The sequence below is a fragment of the Oryx dammah genome, unplaced genomic scaffold (genome assembly GCF_014754425.2).
Source record: "Oryx dammah isolate SB20612 unplaced genomic scaffold, SCBI_Odam_1.1 HiC_scaffold_24, whole genome shotgun sequence".
Classification (NCBI taxonomy): domain Eukaryota; kingdom Metazoa; phylum Chordata; class Mammalia; order Artiodactyla; family Bovidae; genus Oryx; species Oryx dammah.
Window position 1 is genome coordinate 75,463,229 of NW_024070208.1, and position 24,715 is coordinate 75,487,943.

The 24,715-nt window shown below is 46.8% G+C and overlaps 1 protein-coding gene across 3 annotated transcripts in view; it reads right to left on the reverse strand.

Moving 5' to 3' along the window:
• GGACT (gamma-glutamylamine cyclotransferase) overlaps positions 1–24,715 on the reverse strand; it is a 48,730-nt gene that overhangs the window by 5,185 nt on the left and 18,830 nt on the right. For 2 of the 3 annotated variants that reach the window (XM_040267411.1, XM_040267410.1), the window contains exon 2: positions 5,823–5,877. The gene's annotated coding sequence lies outside the window, so the exon portion shown is untranslated. Of the gene's footprint in view, positions 1–5,822; positions 5,878–24,242; positions 24,373–24,715 lie in introns of those variants that run through there. The other variant, XM_040267409.1, reaches the window with a different exon arrangement.

The window sequence follows — 24,715 nt, forward strand, 5'->3', positions numbered from 1 at the left end:
AGTAGGGGAGGGGCGGCAGGGGTGGTCCGCAGGGTTGTCTGGCTGCTGTGCGTGGGGCGGGGGCACCACGGGGGCTAGGACGGGAGCGGGCACGGTCTGGAACCACAGCCTGGCTGCAGAGGGACAGTGGGGAGGTGCCAGCATGGAGCAGGTTCTCAGCACAGGCTGCTCCCAGTTTTCATGACTCAGATTCAACCACAAAGTGAGAAAAGGAATATTTCACCCAGGAGGAGGGAGGGCAAGAAGGTCTGGTCAGAGAGACGGCAGAGGACAGTGTGCTGAGGAGGGCTGGCCACGTTCGCAGAGGTGCTGGGGCTCTGCGGGCCCTGCGCTAAGAGCCTGGATGTCTGCGTGCACAGCTGCATCAACCCCGAGAGAGGAGGGTCCTCCCTGTTGAACACGCGAGGGAACGCAGTTGGGCGGCTCAGGCCGGGGCTCCAGGTCAGCACCAGGAACTGGGCCCAGGTGTGCTGCACGCTGCACATCTGGGTGACCCGTCAGGTCCAGCCTCGGAAGGACTCAGGCTCCGCAGTGGCAGCGGGCGTTCATAAGGGACCCTACCTCTCCAGACTCCTCTCCCCCCGCCCCCTACTCCCCAACAGAGAGAACTAGAGAAGGAAGTGATTTCTAGATTTAAAGACTGTACAACACACAAAATGTGAAGTTCAGCATCTTACCCATTTCTCAGCGTACAGTCCAGTAGCACTAGGAACAGTACAACCCCCACTGGTGCGCATCTCCAGAACTTCCCCTCTTGTAACGTAACTCCGTTCTTCCTGGCGACCCCACGCTACTTTTGGTTTCCATGAGTCTTGACTACACGAGGTACCGCATTTAAGAGAAATACCTTTTTGTAGCTGGCTTGTTTCACTTGGCATAGCTCCCTCAGGGTTCACCCACGCTGTAGTGTGTGTCAGAATTTCCTTCCTAAATTAAGGCTGAGTGATACTCATAGGCGTCTGCCACGTTTTGTTCGTCCATCTGTCAGTGGATGTCTGGGTTCCTTCTACCTCGTCGCTATTGCAAATAATACTGCTATAAACGTGGGTATGCACATCTCTACAAAATCCTGTTTTCAATGTTTGTATACATACCTGGAAACATGCCGCTGGATCGTATGGCAATCCTGTATTGAATTTCTGGAGGGGCCTCTGTTTTGCACAGCAGTTGCGCCATTTTACACTCCCGCCTACAGTGCACGAGGGTGCCAGTGTCTCCGCAGGCTCGGCACTGCTGGTTATTTCCTTCCTCCTCCCTCCCTTTCTCTTTCTCTCTTAAATAGTGGCCTTCCTAAAGGGTGTGAGGTGGTATCTCATTAAGGATTTAAAAAAATTTTTATCGGAGTATAATTGATTTACAGCGTTTCAGGTGTATAGCAAAGTGATTCAGTTATTCATATGTTCATCCTTTTTCAGATTTTTTACTCTTACAGATCAGGACAGAATGTTGAGTAGAGTTCCCTGTGCTGCACAGTAGGCCCTTGCTGTTATCTACTTTATATATAGTGTGTATGTTAATCCTGTGTCCATAATTTATCACCCTCCTCAAGTTTCCCCTTTGGTAAACACAGGTTTATTTTCAAAACTTGAGAGTCTGTTTCTGTTTTGTAAATAAGTTCATTTGTATAATAGTCCACATAAGTGACATCATATATTTGTCTTTCTTAGTATGATAATCTCTAGGTCCATTCACATTGCTGCCAATGGTATCGCTTCGTTCTTTATAATTAATATCCCACGTACTTATACACACACACACCTTCTTCATCCGTTCCTGTCAGGGGACATTTGGGTTGCTTATATGTCTTGGCTGCTGTAAATAGAGCTGCAATGGACATGGGTGCAAGTATCTTTTTGAATTAGTTTTCTCCAGATGTATGGCCAGGAATGGGACTGCTAGGTTATATGGTAGTTCCGTGTTTAGCTTTTTAAGGAACCTCCCTACTGTTCTCCATAGTTGCGGTACCAATTTACATTCACCAACAGCAGAGGAGGCGTCCCTTTTCTCCATACCCTCTCTAGCATTTGCTGTTTGTAAACTTTTTGATGATGGCCATACTGACTGGTGTGAGGTGATACCTCATTATAGTTTTAATTCACATTTCTCTAATAAATAGTGATGTTGATCATCTTTTCATGTGCATTTCAGTCACCTGTATGTCATTGGAGAAGTGTATAAGTCTTCTGCTTGTTTTTATTTTTTGATATTGGTGTATTTTGGAGATTAATCCCTTGTTGATTTCTTCATTTGCAAATATTTTCTCCCATGCTGTGGGCTGTCTTTTCATTTAGCTTCATTGTGGGTTTTAATTTGCATTTCTGTAATGATTACTGATTTTAAACATCTCTTCATGTTGACCATATATCTTCTTTGGAGAAATGTTTATTCAAGTCCTTTGCCTGGTTTTTAATCAGATTGTTTTTCATTGTTGAGTCATAGGAGTTATCTGGATCTTCTGAATATTACCCTTTTATTAGATATATGATATGCCAATATTTTCTCCCATTTCACAGGCTGTCTTTTTTACTCTGTTGATCGTGTATTTTGCTGCACATGGTTTACATTTTGATGTCACCTGACTTTTTTGTGTGTATCGTGTAGATAAAGTAGGGGTTCGGCTTCATTCTTTTGCATATAGGTACCCAGTTTTCCAACAGTTGAAAAAAACTGTCTTTCTCCCCATTGGTCTTTCCACCTTTGTCAAAAAATCATTTGACCATACATCTAAGGATTTATTTCTAGGTTCTCTGTTGTGTTCAATAGGGCTTCCCTGATAGCTCAGTTGGTAAAGAATCCACCTGTAATGCAGGAGACCCTGGTTCGATTCCTGGGTTGGGAAGATCCACCAGAGAAGGGACAGGCTACCCACTCCAGTATTCTGGCCTGGAGAATTCCATGGACTGTATAGTCCACGGGGTCACAAAGAGTTGGACACGACTGAGCGACTTTCACTTTTCACTGTGTTCAACTAAACTTGTCTTAATGTCAGTATTATGCTATTTTGATTGCCGTAGCTTTGGAGTATGTTTTGGAATCAGGACATATGAGACCTCCAACTTTGTTTTTTCCTCTAGATTGCTTTGCTCTTTTGCAGTTCCTTGAAATTCTGTATGAATTTCAGGATGGATTTTTCTGTTTCTGAAAGAAAAATACTATTTGGAAATTTTGACAAGAACATTAAATCTGTTTAGGTAGTACTGACATCTTAATAATTTAAGTCATAATCCATGAAGATGAGATGTCTTTCCAATTATTTCATTTCCTTTAATAATGTCTTATAGTTTTCAGTGTACAAGTCTTTTGCCTCCTTGGTTATGTTTATTCCTAAGTATTTTATTCTTTTTATGTAATCGTAAGTGGAAAATATGGGGGGAGAGTGTTCATTGTTAATGTATACAAATGCAGCTGATTTTTGTGTACTGGTTTTATCCTGCAACTTTGCTAAATTCATTTACTAGTCTTAATAATTTTCTTGTGGAAATGTTAGGATTTTCTATATAGGATCATGTGAACAGAGAGAATTCCACTTCTTCCTTTCTAATTTGGATGCCTATTATTATTTTTTCTTTTATCACTCTACTAAAATTAAGTGGTAAAAGCAAACATCGCTGTCTTGTTCCTGATCTTAGAGGAAAAGCTTTTTCACCATTAAGTTTGATGTTAGCTGTGGGCTTATCATATACAGCCTTTATTAGGATGGTGTAATTAATTTCTTTCTATTCCTAATTAAATACTTGTACCAGGAGGTAGTGTTGAATCTTGTCACGTGATTTTCTGTATCGACTGAGATAGTGTTTTTTCCCCTTCATTCCATTAATATAGTGTACATTGGACTACAGTGTATACTGACTGATTTTCATATGTTGAACCATCACTGCATTCCACGAGTAAATCCCACTTGGTCATGGTATATAATCCTTTTAATGTGTCACTGAATTCTCTGTTAGTATTTTGTTTCAAATTTTTGCATCAATTTTCATCAGAGATACTGTGTTTTTCATATAATGTCTTTTTCTGGCTTTGATTATCAGGGTAGTGCTAACCTCACTAAATGAGTTTGGAAGTGTTCCCTCTTCTTAAATTTTTGGGAAGAGTTTGAGGAGAACTGGTGCTGATTCTCTTTGCACGTTTGGTAGAATTCAACAGTGAAGCCTCTGGTTCGTATTTTCATTGTGGAGGGATTCTTGATTACCAGGCTGATCGATCTCCTTGCTAGTAACAGGTCTATTCAGATTTTCTGTTTCATCATGATACAGTCTTAGTGAGGTGCGTGTTTCTAGGAATTTATCCATTTAGGTTATGTTTGTTGCCATACAATTGTTCATAACTACTCTCTTACAATCCTTTTCATTTCTGTAAAATGGGTTGTAATGTTCTCACTTTCATTCCGATTTATATCGTCTCCTTTTTTTCTTAATCTAGCTAAATGTTAATTTTTTGCTCTTTTAAGAACACCAGCTCTTGGTTTCATTGATTTTTCTCTAGTCATGTCTGCTCTAACCTGTACTGTTTCCTTTCTCTGCTGGCTTCGGGTTTAGTTGTTCTCTTTCGAGCTCCTTGTTGCCCTGTGCTCTGGCCTCTGTCCACCATGTTCAGCTGATTGCCAAGGGCTGCTGTGAGGGTTGAGGCCAGCAGAACACGGGAAAGACTATTACCACTGGCAGGTCCTCCCAGCCGCAGCAGGGCTGCCTCAGAACACGCCTGTGATCCACTGGTCAGGAGCACGCTGGGCCCCTCCTGAGCACCACCTGCTGGGCCAGTGTTGGCGGGGTGGCAGTGCCGCTGCGGAATGGGCGCTGCCTTCTGTCAGAGCATGCTGGGCCCCTCCTGAGCACCACCCCCTGGGCCAGCGTCAGCGGGGTGGCAGTGGCATGATGGAGGGGGATGCTGCCTTCTGTCGGAGGCACATTAACGTGTCTCCCACCCCATTCTCCTCTTGCCACGCAACTCCTTCCACAGCCCTGGGTTAGGGTCCGAGTCTTGGATAAAGCGTAAGGACTTGGTTCAGTAAATAACACAGGAAGTGGAGGTGAGCCGTTTGGGCTTTTCCAGAGCAACTGAAGACTGTTCATCTCTGGCGTGAAAGAGGCGCTCCCAGGTCGGCCCGCTGAAGGGTGCTGTGCACAGGGGCGGGCCTGAATCAAACTCGCCCTCCGCCACCTAGCACATGTGGGCCTCTGGAAACGCTGAACTTTCTGAGCGTCTGTGCCTGTTGTTGAAAACTGCATTCATTCCTCTGTCTCCCTAAGAGCTAATCTCTCCTGACTGTGCCAGGCCTCACAACCCAGTAGAGGTTAATCCCCTCTTCCCTGTGACTGTATTCCCACCTAAGTTCTCCACCCCAACTGCTTCCTATAGCAAGATCTTACATATCTGCTAGCTTATATTCTTATCAAGGAAGCCCCTTACAAATGAAACAAATGAAACAAAAGAATATTCTACATAATAAACGGGAGAGGGGAATCAAGCATTAGTCATGACCTTAATTTTGCAGAGCCGAGGCAAATACCCGGGAAGGTGACATTACATAGAAATGATCATGGGTAGGCCAGTGTGTTGATTCCAACTCTGTAGAAAATCAGTTCAGTAGCTTTCTTCTGCAAAAGAGGCTGGCTTATTTCCATAAAAGAAAACCTGGCAATAAAAACTTAACCTTCTTTTCTAGGAAATACTCTAGCCTGATAGAATGAATGAATTATAATTCTCTACATTTTATCTACTGAATTACATCCTATATAATATTAGTTTAAGACTACCACTTATGTAACAAAAAAATTAATATTGTGCATTTCTGGCTCCCTTCACAAGAAAAACATCATTACCTTTCTGATTGTGTTTTGAACAACACACACAGATCCTTCAGGAAGAGCCTCGTCCCTGTGGGGATTGAGAAAGGATCAGAGTTAAGCACTGAAACAAGCAATTAATTCCCATTAGAGGATTAAGGCACTCATGTTCACTTTGAATCAGAAAAATGAATTGCGAATAAAATCCTGTACAACCAAGAGGTTACTTGTCAAAGTTAATAACTTAGAGCATTGAAGGGCAAAGTGGAGGCACGGAAGCTGAGCGGCCACAGGAGGCCTGGTGAGCGACTGGTGGCGTTGCGTTTTCACCAGACGGGGCCTCGGCCAGGGTGCTGTAGCAGTGTGGGCGGGGGAAGGGTTTCTGTCACAGGGTGCTGTTTTTAGTAGGTCTATTCCAGGAAGAGAAGCCTGAAGGGGTTTCTCCCCTGTTGTGCCACCACCCCCAGGCACAGATTTCCCTCTAGTATCTTACCGTTCATATGAAGAATCAATGAAAAGGGACACACAGGAGTTAACATTCAACTTGGTGCATCTTACTTTCGGGTTTTTGAGCGGATTCTAAATGAACTCAAGCAGTGTTTCTGCAGACAACTTTACTGATGTATAAAGCCTGGACCGGGAGGCCCTGCTGTGATCAGGACTTAGTCACCCTCCCCTCGGGAATCCTGAAGCCCAAAAGCCAAACCCTTGTCTCAAGTCCAACAGGTCAGGAATAATGTGGACGTCCAAGGGTCAGCCCAGAGGTGGAACAGGCTCAGAGAGAGTCTCAAAAAGTTTCACTTCAGCAAAATTTGGTGAGTTTAACATTGTCAATCTTTAAGAAAACAAAAACACTCATGGAAATGTCCATCTGGTCTGGCACTACTTGAAATGCCTCTGTCACTTATTCAGCAGTTTTCTTACTGAAACACAGTCCATCTAGAGTTTCCTATTTCATTGCTGAAGCAGAAATTGTAAGTAATCATGAGTGCTTCGCATAATTGTTGGTTTTTTTCCTGTTTAATATTTTTTCTTAGCCACCTGGTGGCAAGAGTGTAAAAAGGCAGGATTTCATTTAAGAGTTTAATCTGGTTTACGAATTAGAACTGTTGTACACACTGGGACCATATTTAGAAACACACACACACCAGGTGAACCAACTAGAAAAGGGCTAACTCTCCTTAAACTCTGCAAAAGGATGTAAATGGCCACCAGTGTCTAACATGAAAACAACCTCTACAAAAGAGGCATCTCTACAAAATATTCATGCTGAATCAATATTTTATGACACGAGGCAACGCTAAAGAGTTAGAAATGAGGACACGGAGATCTTACTGTTTTCTCTGAGTGATAAATCCTTAAGCCATGAACAGCATCAACTGCCTGCGGTCAGGGTGAGATTAGACCGCGGTAGAAAAGGCAGGAGCAAGGGCCGGCGTGGGTCGCAGTTACCACCGGCTGGGTGCAAGCCCGGCCTGGGGACGGCGGCCGTGTCCTCAGCTCTCCTCGGTCGACCTCGTGTGTCACACGCGGCCCGTGACAGAGGACCTGCTTCAGCCGTGCGCCGGGGCGCTGCGCGGCCGCGGGCCTTGGTCACACGTGCGTGTGACGCGTGCGCTCTGGAGGCCTCGTCTCCTTGCACAGGCCGCGCCTCCCCCCTCTATCACTCCTCTCCCCTGAGAGACGCCTGCTCCAGTTGCACGGAAACCCCTCGGAAGTCCCTCGGGCTGCAGGAAACGTGGGAAAACAAGCCGCTCCACCTCTGGCCGGGCTTTGATGGCCCCTCGCCCGCTTCCCTCACGACGGCCCAGGGCTTCCTGCCGCCGGAGACCCCGGACGCGTGTCAGCAAAGCGGCTTCCTGACGGGCGCCCGCGCGGCACGGCGCCCCTGAGGTCCGGTGGCCGGACCCACGCGGGGTCGCCCCGCAGGCTCTGTGGCCCGCCCCCCCCCCCCCCCCCCGTCCCCTCGCCCCTCGGGGCCTCCCAGGGCGGCCCGGCCGCCGTCCTGCTCGGCCCACGCCGGGCGTTCCTGAGGAAACGATGCCGCGCCGCTGTAGCGGCCGCCGCTGCCATCTCTGAATCAGGGACCACCGGGGAGACGAGGCGGCCCCTCCCCCGGGGAGCTGCGGGCTCAGAGCCCGAGTCCCCGCGGAGGGCAGGAGGGCTCCCACGCCCGTCCCGCCCGCAGCCGGGCCCCACCTGCGGCTCCGAGGGGAAACGCCGCTGGCAGGACTGAGGGCGCTTCTGCGGTGTGGCCCGTGCTGGGCCGTCACCGACGCGCTCGCCTCACGCACCGTGAGGCCTCCTCCTCCCCACCTCGCTCTGGGTGACAGGAAACAGACGACGGAAGCGCAGGCGGCGGCTGCAGACCTGCCTTCGCCCCTCCTGCCTGCCCCGCGCAGACTCTGCCAGGTGCCCGCTCGGGGCCTCCCGCCCAGACTCGGAACAAGACCGGCGCCCGGCCCCGGGGCTGCCCGGCAGCAGGGCCCGGACACCCCCGCCAGGCTCCGCTTCCGCCCTCAGCCCTCAGCCCTCCGGCACCCGCGGGCGTTTCCCAGGCACGGGCACCCACCAGGCAGCCTGCCGGGGACCAGCACGTGCAGTGGCCCCTGTCCTGGCATCGTTCTGCTCTGAACCGGTGCTGCGTGAGAGAAGCCCGGGGCGGCACTGCGCCTTCTGGCCCGCAGAGCAGCTCCGCGCAGCCCCGGCGGCTCACGCGTCCTCGACGCCCCAGGAGCACAGAGTCCTGGTGGACCCGCGAGGGGCCTGAGCGAGGCCGAGGCGGGGTCTCACATCCACGCCCGGGTCGGCCAGGAGCGGACGCCTGTCCCTTCCGGGCAGAAGCCGCTCTGAACGCAGGGAGGAGGCACAGTGTTCAGGCCAACACCGGCAGGCAAACCCTACCTGCCCCCTGCCCCTTCCTTCCACGGGGCCTCCCGAACAGGCCGACCACACACACGAACGCACAGGGAGGGCAGGGTGGCCCGCAGAGACTGCGGTGCCCATCCTCGGTCTCTGCTCCAGCACTGGGGGCCGAAGGCGGCTGTCCGCAGAGCATGCACGTGTTGAAAAGGGAAATCAACGCAGGTGAGAGAGTTCAGAGCAGAGTTTCCAGTTCTGACAAGAATAAAATATGTATGTATGCACGAGTTACAAAATATTGTCACTTCTGTGATTCCACATATAAATTAAATGTTCCTATATTTGCATTTAAACTTAAAACTGAAGTTGTCCAATATAAAGGTAAAGGATAAATTCAAGGCTGAGAATTTAACATAATAGTAAAATAATATACAATAAAATGTAAAATAGCGACTGAAAAAACATGGTAAGTCAAGAGAGAGTGAAGAAAGGAAAAGGCTTCCTATTCAAGACCTTTAACAGCACTTCCCTGCCTTCTCAACAGGGGACCCCGTGTTTCCATTCTGCACTTTGTTCTGCCTGGAACCATTCTCTCTAAACTTTCTCGAAACCACAACACTCCTCAAGGGTAGGGGTCCAGCATTCTCTTCATCTCATGTTTCCCACATCACCAGCACATGTGCAGCAGGCACTTAATAAATACTTGCTGCAGTAAAGCAAGCGGTTTCCGTCTCGGTCCAGACTCCCAAAGAGACCCTGCAGCCTTCAGCCTGTTGGGAATCTCTCACGTTCTCTGTCACAAATCCACAGGCTCGGATGCTGCGCAGGGTACAGACTTATGGAAGCCACACCTTGTCTGGGGGCTCTGTTGCCGCCTCCTCCAAAAGCCAGACACAGAGGCACAGATCAGGGAGAGCAAGTGCTCTGGACTCAGACTGACTCAGGGCCAGTCACCCCCACTCCTGCCCCAGCCTCCCCCGCGGTGAGCGTCAGTGCACGACAAAAGGCCATCATCCAGAACCTAAGAAACCAACCTCCAGGGACAACACTCAGACCAGTGTGTGTGTCTGGGGAGCAGGGTGAGGGTAGGGGGTGTTATCTCTACCAGGGCAGTAGCTCCATGGGCATATACATTTGGCAAAATCATCCATCTTTGCACTTAATGTGCCAGCTTGCTTGTGTGTAAATTATACGTCAAAGAAAGCTGATTGAAAAAAAGATTCAGTGGGATTGTGGAAAGAAAGCAATCTGTCGGCCACTCCGCCTGTAATTATTACCAGTTTATATTTTCATCTGAGTTCAACACACTTCACGATCCCTAATCAATAGCAAAAACTTCCCTTTGAATTTCCACCAGCATCCAAGTAGCTCTACAACAGCTTTGCGGTGGCTTCCTTTAAAATTCAGTTGTTTTCTGGAACCCCACATACAACACAACCAGGCAGACTTCTCTGAGGCTGTTACCTGGGCTCCTAGAAGGAGGGGCGAGAAGTCTGAGGTGTCGCCAAGGACGCAGGGGGCTCTGCGGGACGGGGCCTGGGGGGAGGACTCGGGCCTCACCAGCTGCCGTGAGCCACCCGGGGCCCGGCCACTGGCGGCTGCCCAGAGCCTTCCACTGTGGCCACACCGGGAGAGGCAGCAGATGACTTGCCTCTCAGGATGCTGTTCTGCAGGCCTGCTAGAGAGCAGCTTCTAACTTGCTTGTTGGCAGCTGCTCAAAACATGTTTGTTCTGCCAGCACCAAGGCCCCCATCAACGGGGAAGGAGTCAGGAATCTGCATTTGTGGCCCCCGACCCTTCATCCCTCTCCCCACCCACCGCCTGCAGGGCCAGCAGGTCTCTGTGAACCAGACTCTATGCTCCCAAACATCTTTTTTTTTTTTCATCTTGGACACAACTCGAGCAGAAAGCAATGGCGTCCACTACCCATTACTGGACTATTTAAAAGGTTTTGTCCTTCAGAAACATTTTAAGGCTTAATGCTTAACTTAAAGTGGTTTCTGACTGTCTGCTTTCTTACGTGAGAAATGAGAGTCTGGAAATGCAACTTAAGTTAGAGGCAGCACAAAAGAACAATTAGGAAATATCACACAAAGTCATTCCCTTCTAGGTGATGTGCTAACAAAATGTCCCAGAAAGAAAAGAAATAGACCCATTTAAACAACTTCTAGATAACCATTTTAGAAGCCAAGCCTCCCCTAAAGTGAATGAATAAATAAAACAGTAACAAATGCAGCTGAGGCCCCAGCAAGGCCCAGGTCCCCTATATTTAATGCAGTATTTCACAGCTTTGGAGGAACAAGAGGGTCAAAGGTCAAAGCCAAGCCACTGCCAACCTCGGAGGGGCCTGCATCACCCAGGCCAAGGGGGCCGGGCCACAGCAGGTGGCGGGGGACATGGGAGACACGAGCTCAGCTACCTGGGGCCCCAGGACCCACAGGCGAGCAGCCAGGGGCCAACACTGTGGGGCAGAATGAATTCCGGGAGAAGACTCTGGAAGACGACCGCCAACCCGAGGCCCCAGAACAACACCTCCACTACACAGGAGCCCTGAGCCCCGTGCAGGAGGCACCAGCCCAGGACCCCACTGCGGGTGGGCACTGCTGGCCACGCAAGTCGGGAACAACTGGACTCCACTTCCAGGGTTCTGGAATCTGGACTCACTGCTTCCGGTGGCAGTAACAGAAGCACCTTCAGAATTACTTTTTGCTAAGAATATGACTAAAAACCAGTTTAAGTTCTCTAGAAGGATGTTGGCTACCTGGAGGCGGTCAGGAAGGCAAGAGGAATGCAAACCTAGGAAAGCTCACGCCTCCTTCAGGACACGAAGGAGAATCACCCCCAGCACACATGTGCACACACAATTCCAGCTTTAAAGGTTTTTTGTTTTTTTTTAAAGAAGCCTTTAAAAAATGAAAATACAACTCAAAATTAAGCCTGATGGGTTTTTTTTTATTAGTTAAGTGTCCCCAGAGCATTCAAGGAGAAGGAAATAGCAACCCACTCCAGTATTCTTGCCTGAGAAATCCCATGGGCAGAGGAGCCTGGTGGGCTACATACAGTCCATGGGGTCACATGGAGTCGGACGTGACTGAGCAAGGCATGCCTATCCTTTCAGTGCTTTTCCAGCCCAAGTAAAATTCAATTAAAACTCTGAATTACAAGCAAGAAGGGACTAGGGGAGGAAATTAAGGGCACATTACTGAACGTGCGTTTAAACACTTCACATAAAGTGGATCCGTTTACTCATATTCCTGTGAGTCTGAACACGCATCTGATCACTGCTCACCAGTGGCAGTCAGAGTACCTTGAGTCCAAAATTCCCAGAAAAATGTATTTTGTTGGAGTGACTGGGCTTTGAAGGGGCTGGATGCACTGAGCCAAGTGAATCCAAGCCTCTCAGACACTCTGTCCCCAGCCAAACAAGCGTAGGCAAAGCCCACTGGGAAAGCTACGTGACTGCCGGCACCCACAGGAGGCTGACGGCAGCCTTCACACACCTTGGCCTCTGGCGTTTGGGGGCAGATGTCAGGACCCTAAATATTACTAAAAAGCACGATCTGGTGTACGCTTGGCTTTTCAAAAGCACTTAAAAAAACAACAGGCAGGCCACTCCTGGGAGACCAAAATCCAGTTAAAATGTAAAAATGCCCTGTGGTCAGCAGAGAAGAGACGCTGCCACGTTCAGCTTAACCACTTTTTCAGAGTTGTTTCAAAAATAACAGAACTGCTTTTCATCATGAGCCTTTTTCTCTTTTAAGTTTACAGGGTTCTTTCGATCATAATAAAGAGAAGGACTGAGGGACGCTCCACTGGGCTTATACAGCCATTTTCCTAATTGAACAGCCCGATCATTTCAGTGAGGTACCTAACAATTTTTTCTTTTGATTTATAAGAACTTTGTCTCCTTCCTCTCGCAAAACAACTTTGTTCTATAAAAATGAACAAAGCAATGTCAGCCAAGGACAAGAAAATCAGGTCTCTCTCCTCTCCGAGCCCTATTGTGGGAGCAGCCCGTGGTCAGGAGGATGAGCTGTGTCTTCCTCCCCTCCTGGTATCTGAGGGGAAGATTACTGGAGGTCTCCCTGGTCTCTCAGGAGTCCTTCCCCACAGATGAAAAGATGGGGAACCACGCGTCCTGAGGGAGAACTACCTGAAGAGCGGAGTCTTCAAGGGGCAACAGGCAGGCACAGGTTGAGGGTGGTCAGGAGAGAGGGTGGTCTGAGCAGAGGGAACGGCCGGGCACCCCAGGGGCTGGGAGCCCTGGAGAAGGCACTAAGGAAGGCGGGTTTTGCCTCTGTGTGATGGGGTACTGAAGGGTATTAGGTAAGGCTGGGAGGAGACAGGGTAAGTTCTGTGTTTTAAGAAATTGTCTAGTGCAACCACAGTGGAAGACCATTTGGCAGCATCTATAAAAGCTAAGCCTCTGCAGACGCAACAGTCCAGCAACTCCACTCCAGGCATATATGACACAAAAATGTGGGCGCAGGTTCACCAGAAAGACGCGGATGAGAATGTTCTGACCAGCATCATTTAGAATAGCCCCAACCAGATCCTACTGAAATGTCCCTCAACAGTAAAATGTGTGGTAGGCGAGCTGAGCAACACTCTACAGTGATGAAAACGGACAGGCCTGTTCTGTGTAGCAACATGTGTAAACCTTAAAGCAATGCTGAGTGAGAGCCAGACAGAAACTACACACGCAGTGTGAATATGGGCTTCCCTGGTGGCCCCGGGTAAAGACTCCGCCTGCCGATGAAGGAGACTCGGGTTCCATCCCTGGGTCGGGAAGATCCCCTGGAGAAGGGAACGCCAACTCACTCCATAATTCTTGCCTGGAGAATTCCATGGACAGAGGAGCCTGGTGGGCTATAGGGGTCGCAAGAGAAATGACTTAGAAACTAAAACAACAACTATGTGATTATATTTAGTTTTTCAATTAATTTTTTTGGCTGCAGTAATTTCCCAACCGGGGATTGAACCCATGGCCCACACCAGTGAAAGCAGCGAATCCTAGCCACTGGACCACCAGGGAACACCTGTGCTTAGAGTTACGTGGCGGTAAATCACAGCCTGGCCAACCTCTCTGCTGGACGTCAGGACAGATGGACACCTGATCTAGGATGCATTCCTATTATGGACTCCATCAAGCTTGCGATCTCTGCACTTCTCTGTGTTATGCTTTCATAAAACGTAACATTTAAAGAAAACATACAGTATTAGAGTAGAAGACAGATTTGCTGGACAAGGCTTAAAACACATGGAAAACCTCCATGAACAAGACAGACAGGTAATTAAGTGGAGGTCAGAAGTCAGAGGGGTTTCCCAGGTGATAGAGTATGGTAAAGACTCTGCCTGCCAATGTGGAAGATGCAAGATTTGATCCCTGAGTCAGTAAAATTCCCCTGGAGGAGGGCATGGCAACCCATTCCAGTATTCTTGCTTGAAGAATCTCATAGACAGAGGAGCCTGGCAGGCTATATAGTCCATGAAGTCACACAGAGTTGGACATGACTGAGCGACTAAGCATGCAGACGTGGGGGAGACCCAGGTGGCAGAGCAGTGGGCCTGGTCTGAGCTGGACGGAGAAACGGAGAAGCAGATGTTCCCCTGGCTGTGAAGTGGGAGGTGCCCCACTCCACACCCCATGGCATGAGAGCTGAGGAAGGGTCCCCGGGAGGACAGAGGCCCCAAGACATTTCACAGTGACTCAGACTGGAGAAGCTCTTATCATGGAAGAATGGAAGTCAACTGAAGCCAACTGGAAGCAAACAGTCAAACCCAGAATGTAGAACATTCTATGGGAGGAAATTTTATTAAAACGATTCACGCTGGATTAAGAGATCTAAGGCACATAACAGCCCTGGGTAAGGTGCAGACCTTGTTTGGATTCTGATTTGAACCTATCAACTATAAAATGGCATTTCTGAGACAATCAGGAAAATCCTATATATAGGCATATATCTAAGTAAAAGATGACACCAAGGAATCACAGTTAATAGTTTTAGGAATAGCTAATGGCATATGGGTCTATTTTTAAAAATGCTTATTTTTTAAGAGATGCATACTGAACTATCTAGAAGTTGTAAAATATAGTGTGTAGAACTTTAAAATACTTCAATTAAAAAAAAGGATTAATGAACTGTGGCAAAATGTTGATCATTATTGACTCTGGGTAATAGATATGTGAGAATCATTGTACTAGTGTCTCTACTTCTATGCTCTCTAGCCAAAAAAGAAAGAAAATTTGAATTATCAATAGAAGAAATCAGAGATGGGACATCTATCTATCTATATATTACAAACATTAAAGGGTAATAAGTGTATATAGTGAAAACTTTATACCAGTAAATTTTAAAGTAGAAAAATTCCTTTAAAGACACAATCAAATGTCACTAAAGGAAAAAAAAAGCTGAATAACTGTATCTATGAACTTTTACTTGGAGAGGTATGTGGCTTCATTGGTAAATTCTACCGAACATTTTAAGTATAAAAATATGAATATTAAATAAACTTTTCCAGAAAATAGAAAAAGGAATGTTTCACAACTTCTTTTATGAGGTCAATATTACCCTGACAACAAAACCAAATAAAGACATTCATGGCAAAGAAGACTACTGGCCAATATCTTTTATGAACATAAACAAAAAGAAGTCCTGAATAAAATGAGCAAATCAAAGCCAGCAATATGTAAAAAGGATGATACATCATTACCAAGGACTGTCTCATCTGAGGAATGTAAATTAAGCTTAATATTTGAAAACCAATCAATGAATCACCGTATCAACAGATTTAAACAGAAAAACCTCACAACGATCTCAACACATGCAGGAAAAATTATTTGACACAATTCAACAATTCATGATAAAAATTATCAGCAAACAAAGAATAAGAGAGAACTTTCTCAGTCTGATAAACAGCATCCCTACAGCTAACACCCCTTTTAATGTAGAATCAAATACTTCTCTGTGGTACAGAATCTGCCTGCAATGTGAGAGACCTTGGCTCAATCCCTGGGTTGGCAAGATCCCCTGGAGAAGGGAAAGGCTACCCACTCCAGAATTCTGTCCTGGAGTATTCCATGGACTGTGTAGTCCATAGGGCCACAAACAGCTGGACACGACTGAGCGACTTTCACTTTTTCAGACTGGAAACAAGGCAGTGACTCCACTCTTCCCACTTCTGTTCAACACAGGATACAGAGCCTAGCCAGAGCAAGAAGGGCTTCCCAGGAGGTGCCGGCGGCAAAGAACCCACCCGCCATTGCAGAAGGAGACCTGGGCTCGATCCCTGGGTCGGGAAGACCCCCTGGAGGAGGGCCTGGCAACCCACTCCAGTATTCTCGCCTGGAGGATTCCATGGGCAGGGGAGCCTGGTGGGTTTCAGTCCATTGGGTTGCAAAGAGTCGGACACACTGATGCGACTTAACACACATGCAGAGTAATGAAGAAAAGGCATACACTGGAGGAAAAGAGAAAGCTATCTTTATTCACAGCTGACATGACTGTATTAAAAACCCTACTGGAACCAATAAGTGAATTTAACAGAGTCTTAGCATACAACGGCAATACACAAAAATTAACTGTATTTTTGTATACTAGCAGAGAACTAGTATATTTTAAAATGTAAAATATACTAAAAAAGGGAACATGAAATTTAGAAATCTAGTATCCTTACAATAGCACCAAAAATCTTAACTACATATGGACATTAACAAAATATGACCTGTAAATAAAAATTTTATACAGTATTGAGAGAAATTAAATATACAAGTGGAGAGATAGACCATGTTCTCACAGATCAGAACTCAATACTGTAAAAATGATAATCCTCCCCAAACTGAATTATAGATTCAACATAATCTTAATGAAAATCACAATAGGTTCTGGTTTTTTTTTTTTTTTTTCAGAAATTGATGAGCTGATTCTAAAATATAAATAAAAGTTCAAATTAGAGAACAGAATAGCAAAAACAATATGGAAGAAGCCAAACCAAGCTTGTACTTCGATATTTACTACAGAGCCATGCACAGACGGCTGCAGAATTAGAGGGCACACATCAAGATCGATGGAGTCCTGAGTCACAGATGTCCCTCAATTTTGTTCTCCGACAACAAAAATCAGCCTCCTTCCACCAATGAAAGTGCCCCTGGGGAGCCAGGGGGTCCAGCACCATTCGCCCAGGGCCTCAGGAGGAGTCCGGCCCACCTGTGCATCGGGTAATGGGGGCTGTGGAACCAGCAGGGACCCGTGAGAGGCTCCACCCCTCTCAGCCACCAGCCGGGAGCACCTGAGAAGACAGACCCGGGTGGTCACCTACAGACGAGAGCGCCTGGTAAATCCAGCTTTCCAGAGAGGTTCCAGCGCCCCCCAGAGCAGAAAACCACGTGCCTGGACACACTGGTCCTGTGTGGACAGCCTACTTGGATTCCAGGAGGGGCAGGCTGACCATGCCAGGATCACCACCACCCCCAGGTTGGAGTACCCTGGGAGAAACAAGGCCTTTTCCCTCGGAGGAGACGGAGAGCGCCCAGCTTCCCCAGCTGTGGGACTGTCAGAGAGACACTTCTCTGCTGTAGCACCCAGGGTATCAAATCAGGCCCTCCAGGACTGGAGGCAGAGACAGATGGGAACAAGAGCAGATTAGATTCTTGGAGGTCTTTAATTTCTGTCTGCACTGTGGACTCCATCAGGAAGCCCATCTATAAGCTGCTGGGGAAGCCTCACCCAAGAAGCCCCCACCTGGCCTGTGGGCACCCCCAGCACACTGCCTGCCTTGCCCACACCTCCTCGACTCTCAGAACGGCTCCCTTGACGTGCTCCTGAGGGTGGGATGTGGTGAAGGGCTAGGGGACACGAGCTGTGAGAGAGCTTCAGAATCTATCAAGGCAGTCAGCAGAGAGGGAAGGAGGTGACTGCTACCTCAAATGTGAAAGCAACACGAAAGTCCAAGAAACGTGAACAGTCAAGGAAATGTGACACCACCAAAGGATAGCAGTAATTTCCCAGTATCCAAATCCAAATACAATGTACTTAATAGAGAGTTACAAATAACTGTTCTAAGGAAACCTGAGCTACAAGAAAACCCAGAAAGGCAAGTCAAAGAAATCACAAAAACAATATATGAACAAAATGAGAAAATCAGCAAAGAGAGAGAAATTATTAAAAAAGAACCAGAAAGAAGTTCTGGAGCTGAAGGACTCAGAGAAGGAAATGAGAAGTGCATAGAGAGCACCATCAGCAGAACAGACCACACAGAGGAAGGATCTGTGAATTAGAGGAAAGGACTCTGAAACACCCAGACACAGAAGAATAACGAGGAAAGCGTGAAAGAGAGCGAAGAGAGCCTAGGTGAATTATGGGACCCAGCAAAAGAACTGATATGTGAATTAGTGGAGTTCCAGAAAGAGAAGAAAGGGAGAAGAGGGTAAAAAAACTTATTTAAAGGAGAAATGGCGGAGAACTTACCAAACCAGGGAAAAAAATCTGGACATCCATGTTCATGAAGATATAGGTCACCCCATTATTTCAAACCCAAATGATCTTCTCTAAGATACACTATGATGAAACTGTTCAAAAATCAAAGACAAAGAGAAAATCCTAAAAGCAGCAAGAGAAACGACTGTAATCCATAAAGGAACACCCATTAAACTATCAGTGGATTTCTCATCAGAGAGCTAGGAGAGCATGGGGTAATATATTCAAAGTGCTGAAACTAAAAAAAAACAAACAAAAAACTGCCAGTGAAGAATACTCTATCTGGCAAAATTATCCTTCAGAAATGAAAGAACAACAAGGAATTATCCAGACAAACAAAAGCTGAGAGAATTCATCACCCTTAGAACTGCCTTATTAGAAATGCTTAAGGAACACACACTCTAATCAGTATCATGAAAACATATGGAAATATACAGCACACTGGTAAAAGTAAACACACAGCCAAATTCAGAATACTCTAATACTGTAATATGGTGTGTTAACCACTTAATTGTGGTTCAAAGGTTAAAGGACAGAATACTAATAGACTTATATCTATAAGATGTTTTATATGAGTCCCCTGGCAACCACAAGCAAAAACCTACAGCAGATTCCAAAATATAAAGAGAATGGAATTGGAGCACACCACCAGAGGAAGCACCAAACCAGGGAAAGGCAACAAGACGGGAAGAAACAAGGGAACTACCGAACAGTCAGAGAGCAGTGAGATGGCATAAAAAGTGTTTGCTGCTGCTGCTGGCGCGTCAGTCGTGTCCGACTCTGTGCGACCCCATCGACGGCAGCCCACCAGGCTCCCCCGTCCCTGGGATTCTCCAGGCAAGAACACTGCAGTGGGTTGCCATTGCCTTCTCCAGTGCATGAAAGTGAAAAGAGAAAGTGAAGTCGCTCAGTCGTGCCCGACTCTTAGCGACCCCATGGACTGCAGCCTACCAGGCTCCTCCGTCAATGGGATTTTCCAGGCAAGAGTACTGGAGTGTTACCTACCAATAATTACCTTAACATGCAAACTGAATTTTCCAACCAAAAGACATGGAGTGCCTGGATGGGATTTAACGAAAGCAAGACCCAACTATATGTTTTCTACAGGAAATTCACTTCAGCTTTAAGGACACAGATAATCTCCAAGTGAAGGGATGGGAAAAGATACTCCAAGCAACAGGAAACCAAGACACCAGCAGTAGCGATACTTAAAATCAGACAAAACAGAAGCCAACAGTGATAAGAGACAAAGAGGGAGATCAATTCATCAAGAAGATATAACAACCATAAATTTATATATGCCTCCAACCTGGGAGCACTGTTAAAGTTAAGCAAATAGGAACAGACCTGAAGCGTGAATTAAGACAACAGCACAATTAATAGCAGGGAACTTCAAGACCCCACTTCCATCAGTGGGTAGATCCTGAAGACAACAAATCAACAAGGAAACATTGGACTTGAACCACAAGGTGAGGCTAACAAACATATACAGAATATTCCATCTAACGGTGGCAGAATAAACATTCTTCTCAAACACATGGAACTTTCTTTAGGATCCATCTTATCTTATGTCACAAAACAAATCTTCGCAAATTTAAGAATACTGAAATCATAGCAAGTATCTCTTCTGACCACAATCGTTTGAAACTAGAGAGCAACAAGACAAAACCTGAAAATTTTATAAATATTTGGAGATTAAATAATACACTCCTGAACAATCAATTAGTCAAAGAATCAAAAGAAAGAATTTAAAATTTTAATCCTGCCATTTGCAACAGTATGAATGGTATGAGGTACAAGATGGTAGTTATACTACAGTCTATTAAGTGTAATTGAACACATTGTATCTTAAATATAAACAATGTTACATGTCAATTATATCAGAGAATCTGGGGGAAAAAATCACTGGAACAGTCTTTTGGGGGTGATGAAAATGCTGTAAAATTAGACAGTGGTGGTGGTTCCATAATCTTGTGAATATACTAAAAGCCAATGAACTATACACTTTAATATGGTGAATTTTATGGTATATGATTTATATCTCAATAAAAATAACTGGTAAAAACAATCAATGGAACAGAATAGAGTCCAGAAGTAGAGCACATTTGTATGGCTAGATGTTTCTGATATAAGTGGCAAGGCAGTTCAAGAATGGACCGTCTTTGCAACAAACGATGCTGAACAATGCACTATACATATGCAAAAAAAAATGAACTAACTACAACTCTTATCTCACACCATTCAGTTCAGTTCAGTTGCTCAGTCGTGTCTGACTTTTTGCGACCCCATGAATTGCAGCACGCCAGGCCTCCCTGTCCGTCACCATCTCCCGGAGTTCACTCAGACTCACATCCATCGAGTCCGTGATACCATCCAGCCATCTTATCTTTTGTCGTCCCCTTCTCCTCCTGCCCCCAATCCCTCCCAGCATCAGAGTCTTTTCCAATGAGTCAACTCTTCGCATGAGGTGGCCAAGGTACTGGAGCTTCAGCTTTAGCATCATTCCTTCCAAAGAAATCCCAGGGTTGATCTCCTTCAGAATATACTTAAACTCAAAATGTATCCAACTGCAAGAGCTAAAATTCTAGAAGAAAATCTTTTATTAGGAAACAAGAAGAAACAATAGCTTAGATAAGCTGGACTTCATCAAAATCAGAAGAGTGTGCCCTCAAAATGCATCCAGGATTACATGAAAAGGCAAACAGAGTGGGAAGAAATTGTCTGGAAAACAAAAATTATATATCGGATGAATGACTTGTGTCCAGAATATAGAAACAACTCTTAGAACTCAAGAAGAAAGCAAAAGAAGCCAATTAAAAATGGGCAAAAGATTCAAACAGATACTATACCAATGATATATGAATCTCAAGTAAGCACCCAAAAAGATGCTCAACATCATTAGTCACTAGGGAAATGAAAATAAAAACCACAATGAAATACTATCATACACCCACCAGAATGAGCAAAATTGAAATTACTGCTAATATCAAGTCATGGTGGCAAAGATGTAGGGTAACTGGAACTCTTGTCCCTTGCTTCTGGGAATGCAAAATGGTGCAGCAACTTTGGGAAGAATCTTCAAAGTTAAACATATAGTCACCATATAACCGAGCAGTCTCACTCTTGGGAATACTCCCACCATAAACAGTTTCATACATCTACATAAAGACCTGCACATGAGTGCTTATGGCAGCTCTATTCATAATAGGCAATAGCTAGAAACACCCTGAATGCCCATCAACTTGAGTATCCATAAAGAAACCGAGGGATATAGATAGAATAATACAACTAAATCTCAAACGCACGTGCTGAGTGAAAGCGGCCAGACCCAAAAGGCGACATGCCGTAAGAGTCCACAGAGGCTCTGGAAACGGCGCACCAAAGTGCCGGGAAGCGGAGTGGGGACTGCTGAGGGCAGGGCTTGGGGAGAAGCCTGACAGAGGAGGACGGGGGCACCTCCTGGGTTGAAGGAAATGGTCCCGTGTCTGATTGTGGTGGCAATTCTGGGGGTGCATACATTTGCCACAACTCACTGAATATTTTTAAAAAATTCACTGAACTTTAATTATTAAATGGGTATTTTTTTCACACCCGAATCAATAAAGCCTGTTTATTTTTTGAAAGGCCTATCAAACATCAGCATTTGAGCAAAGCCCTTTTATCCACCGTGATTTTACTTGCTTCTTGTAAAACGTTCGTACCCTGTGAATTTTAGGCCTTGTCTTCTTTGCCCAAGTGACTTGCCCATTCCTCTCCACTCCAATTTGAACGAAGATGGCTGAGAAGCCTTTCTCTGTTAGCTTCTGCCCAGGGGAGCTCCACGCAAGCGCATTTCCAGAGGCAGCTCAGACTGCCCCGGGTCAAGTCCCAGCCTCAACAGAACGGCTGCGTGGCATCACACTTCCCGGCTGCATGAAACTCCCTGGTCAGCCAGGTCCCCCAGAAGATGGAGTCCCCAGGGCAGCAAGCACCTGTGAGGCCCATCTCCACTGTTCCCCGCATGACCCTCCCAGGTAAGGACCCACAGCCACTTCACCTGCCAGCATCCTCTAACCCCGCCAGATCCCTTTGGCTTGCCTGCCCATTTGGTTTGGTTTGTTACAGGCATTTCATTTCTTCACATAATGGATCTCTGTTTTGCTAGACTCGTGTCCAAATTTTCTATTTATGTGTAAGTGTGTTCCTGGGACACAGCGTTCTCAGAGTACAACTGAGTTATTTTCTAAAGAAGCAGGACATGTGATCGAGCAAGACTGACGTGTATGTGGAGAAATCTCTGCTGTCCAGAACATCGCCCACCGCCCAGGCTGCACCCTCCCCCATCTCCTCCAGGGCTGGGGGTCGGGGGGTAGGGGGCATTTCATCGCAAGCACAGGCCCTCAGACTCCATCAGCCATGACCTGTCTCAAGTACCCAGTCCCAGGAAGCAGGCCCCTCTTTCCTCCCTGACTTCAGACTCTGCTCAGCGGTGAGCTCTTGGCTACACTCACCTCTGTCTCATTATACATTAATATTCCCGGGACACTTTCACCTCTGGGGTTTGGTATTTCTAGTTAAAGTTCTGATATTAACCCACCATTACTTATCTAAACCTCCTTGAACTCACCATTAATTATTAATATCTAAGCTTCCTTGGACTCTGTTTTATTACTTTTTCTTTTCTCATATAAGCAAAATTTCCATAATATAGCCACACCCTGCCCCTGTGAGCTGCTTATTCCTGACGGTTATTAAGAGGTGAGACCTACCTCTTGCCTTTTTACTCCCATTTCTGACCCAGTTTAGAGCTTGTCTTGCCACTGAGGGCTCTTCTGAGACACGAGGCCTCTCTTCCCTGGTGATGCAAACACCTGAACTGTGTGATTTTGAAACGATCTCCAAGTGGTCCTCCTTTGCTCTCTTCAAAAGGAAAACATCTGTGCATCAACAGCCTGTTACTCAGAAGAACTCGGCCGCTCTGTTGCCGAGGTTGCTCGCCACACCTCCACCCGGGCCCCGGGTGGCGGGAGGGCTGCCGGCGGGGCGCCTGGCTTCGGGATCAGACCTGCCTGGGCACTGGTGCTGGCAAGCGACGGGACCGCTGAGCCTCAGGGTCCTCCTCCGTCCAACACTCAGTCGTGCCTCCCAGAGGCGGGTGGGCGCCCCTGAGACGGCACAGGTGAAGTGCCCGCACGGAGCCTTCCAAGTGCAGGGACCCAACAAACAGGAGTCTTAGTCTGCTCTGAGAAAACGACCGTGAACAGGCTGACTGATAAACCACATTTATTCCTCACAGTTCAGGAGGGTAAGAAGTCTGAGCTCAAGGCACCAGCAGACTCAGTGCTGAGTGAAGGCCCACCTTCCGGTTCACAGAGGGCAGAGCACTGTGTCCTAGCCCAGCAGAAAGGGCAGGGGACTCTCTGGGGTCCCTTCACAAGGGCACTAATCCCATCCATGAGGGCTCCAACCTCATGACCTAATCGCCTCCCAAGGGCCCAACACCCAAATACGATCACGCTGGAGGTCAGGATTTCAACAGATGAGTTTTGGCAGGAGGACACAAACATTGAGACCATAGACAGTAGAGTTACTCTGAATGACACAAACAACAAAGAATGTTATTAATTCTGCTCAAAAGATCACCCTCCAGAACCTCCCTGCCCTGAGAAGACAGTGGAAACGAGGCTCGTGGCCTGGGGTGTCTTCTAGGCCATACTTGGCTGCAGGGTTCTAAAGGACTGTGTCCAGGGCTGCCCCTGGGGGACCACACTCAGCCTCGCTGGCAGCAAACTCCCATCCTGCCTAAGTCACAGGCTCACTCATGAGGTCAAATGACGAGAAGTACACAGAAGCACTGTTTAATTTTTCCATGACGTCAGAAGCCCCTGCCCAACGACTATAGACATCCTATACAACAAAGTTCAGGGGGGGCAACACATCAATTTCCATCCTCATATACATATTTTAGCTCTGCATAAACACCACCCTCTCCAAAGGGAGGGTTGTGTAACCGACAACCACAACCAGCACTTAGACAGCACTTACTAGGAACCAAGTACACCTCCAAGAGCTTCGTCTATCTTAACCGATTTAATCCTCACAGCAACCTTTGAAGGAGGCACCTTCATTTCCATCTTACCTATAAGAAAACAGACAAGGGTGTAGATAGAAAGTGCTGGACTTGCCCAAAGCCAAACAGCCAGTAGGTACAGACTGGCTGCCTCCAGAGTTCAGCTCATTTATCCCCTGCCCCAGCCCATGACACTCTGAAAATACAGGGCAAAGTCAAAGGGTTCCTCATCCTGAATTGTAAGCAGTTTATCCAATCGTACTACAGGCTGAATGAACTGTGTCCCTCCAAACTCACATGCTGAAGTCAGGCTGTGACTGCACCAGAGACAGGGTCTTTCAAGAGGTGGATATGTTAGCATGGGTCACTGGGGACATTTACTGCAATAGGACTGAGGCCTTAAGAGACCTGGCCGCCCACGTGCACTGGCCTGGAGGAGAGACCACGTGAGCACACGGGGAGAAACGGCCCGGAGGAGAGACCACGTCAGCACATGAGAAACGGCCCGGAGGAGAGACCACGTGAGCACACGGGGAGAAACG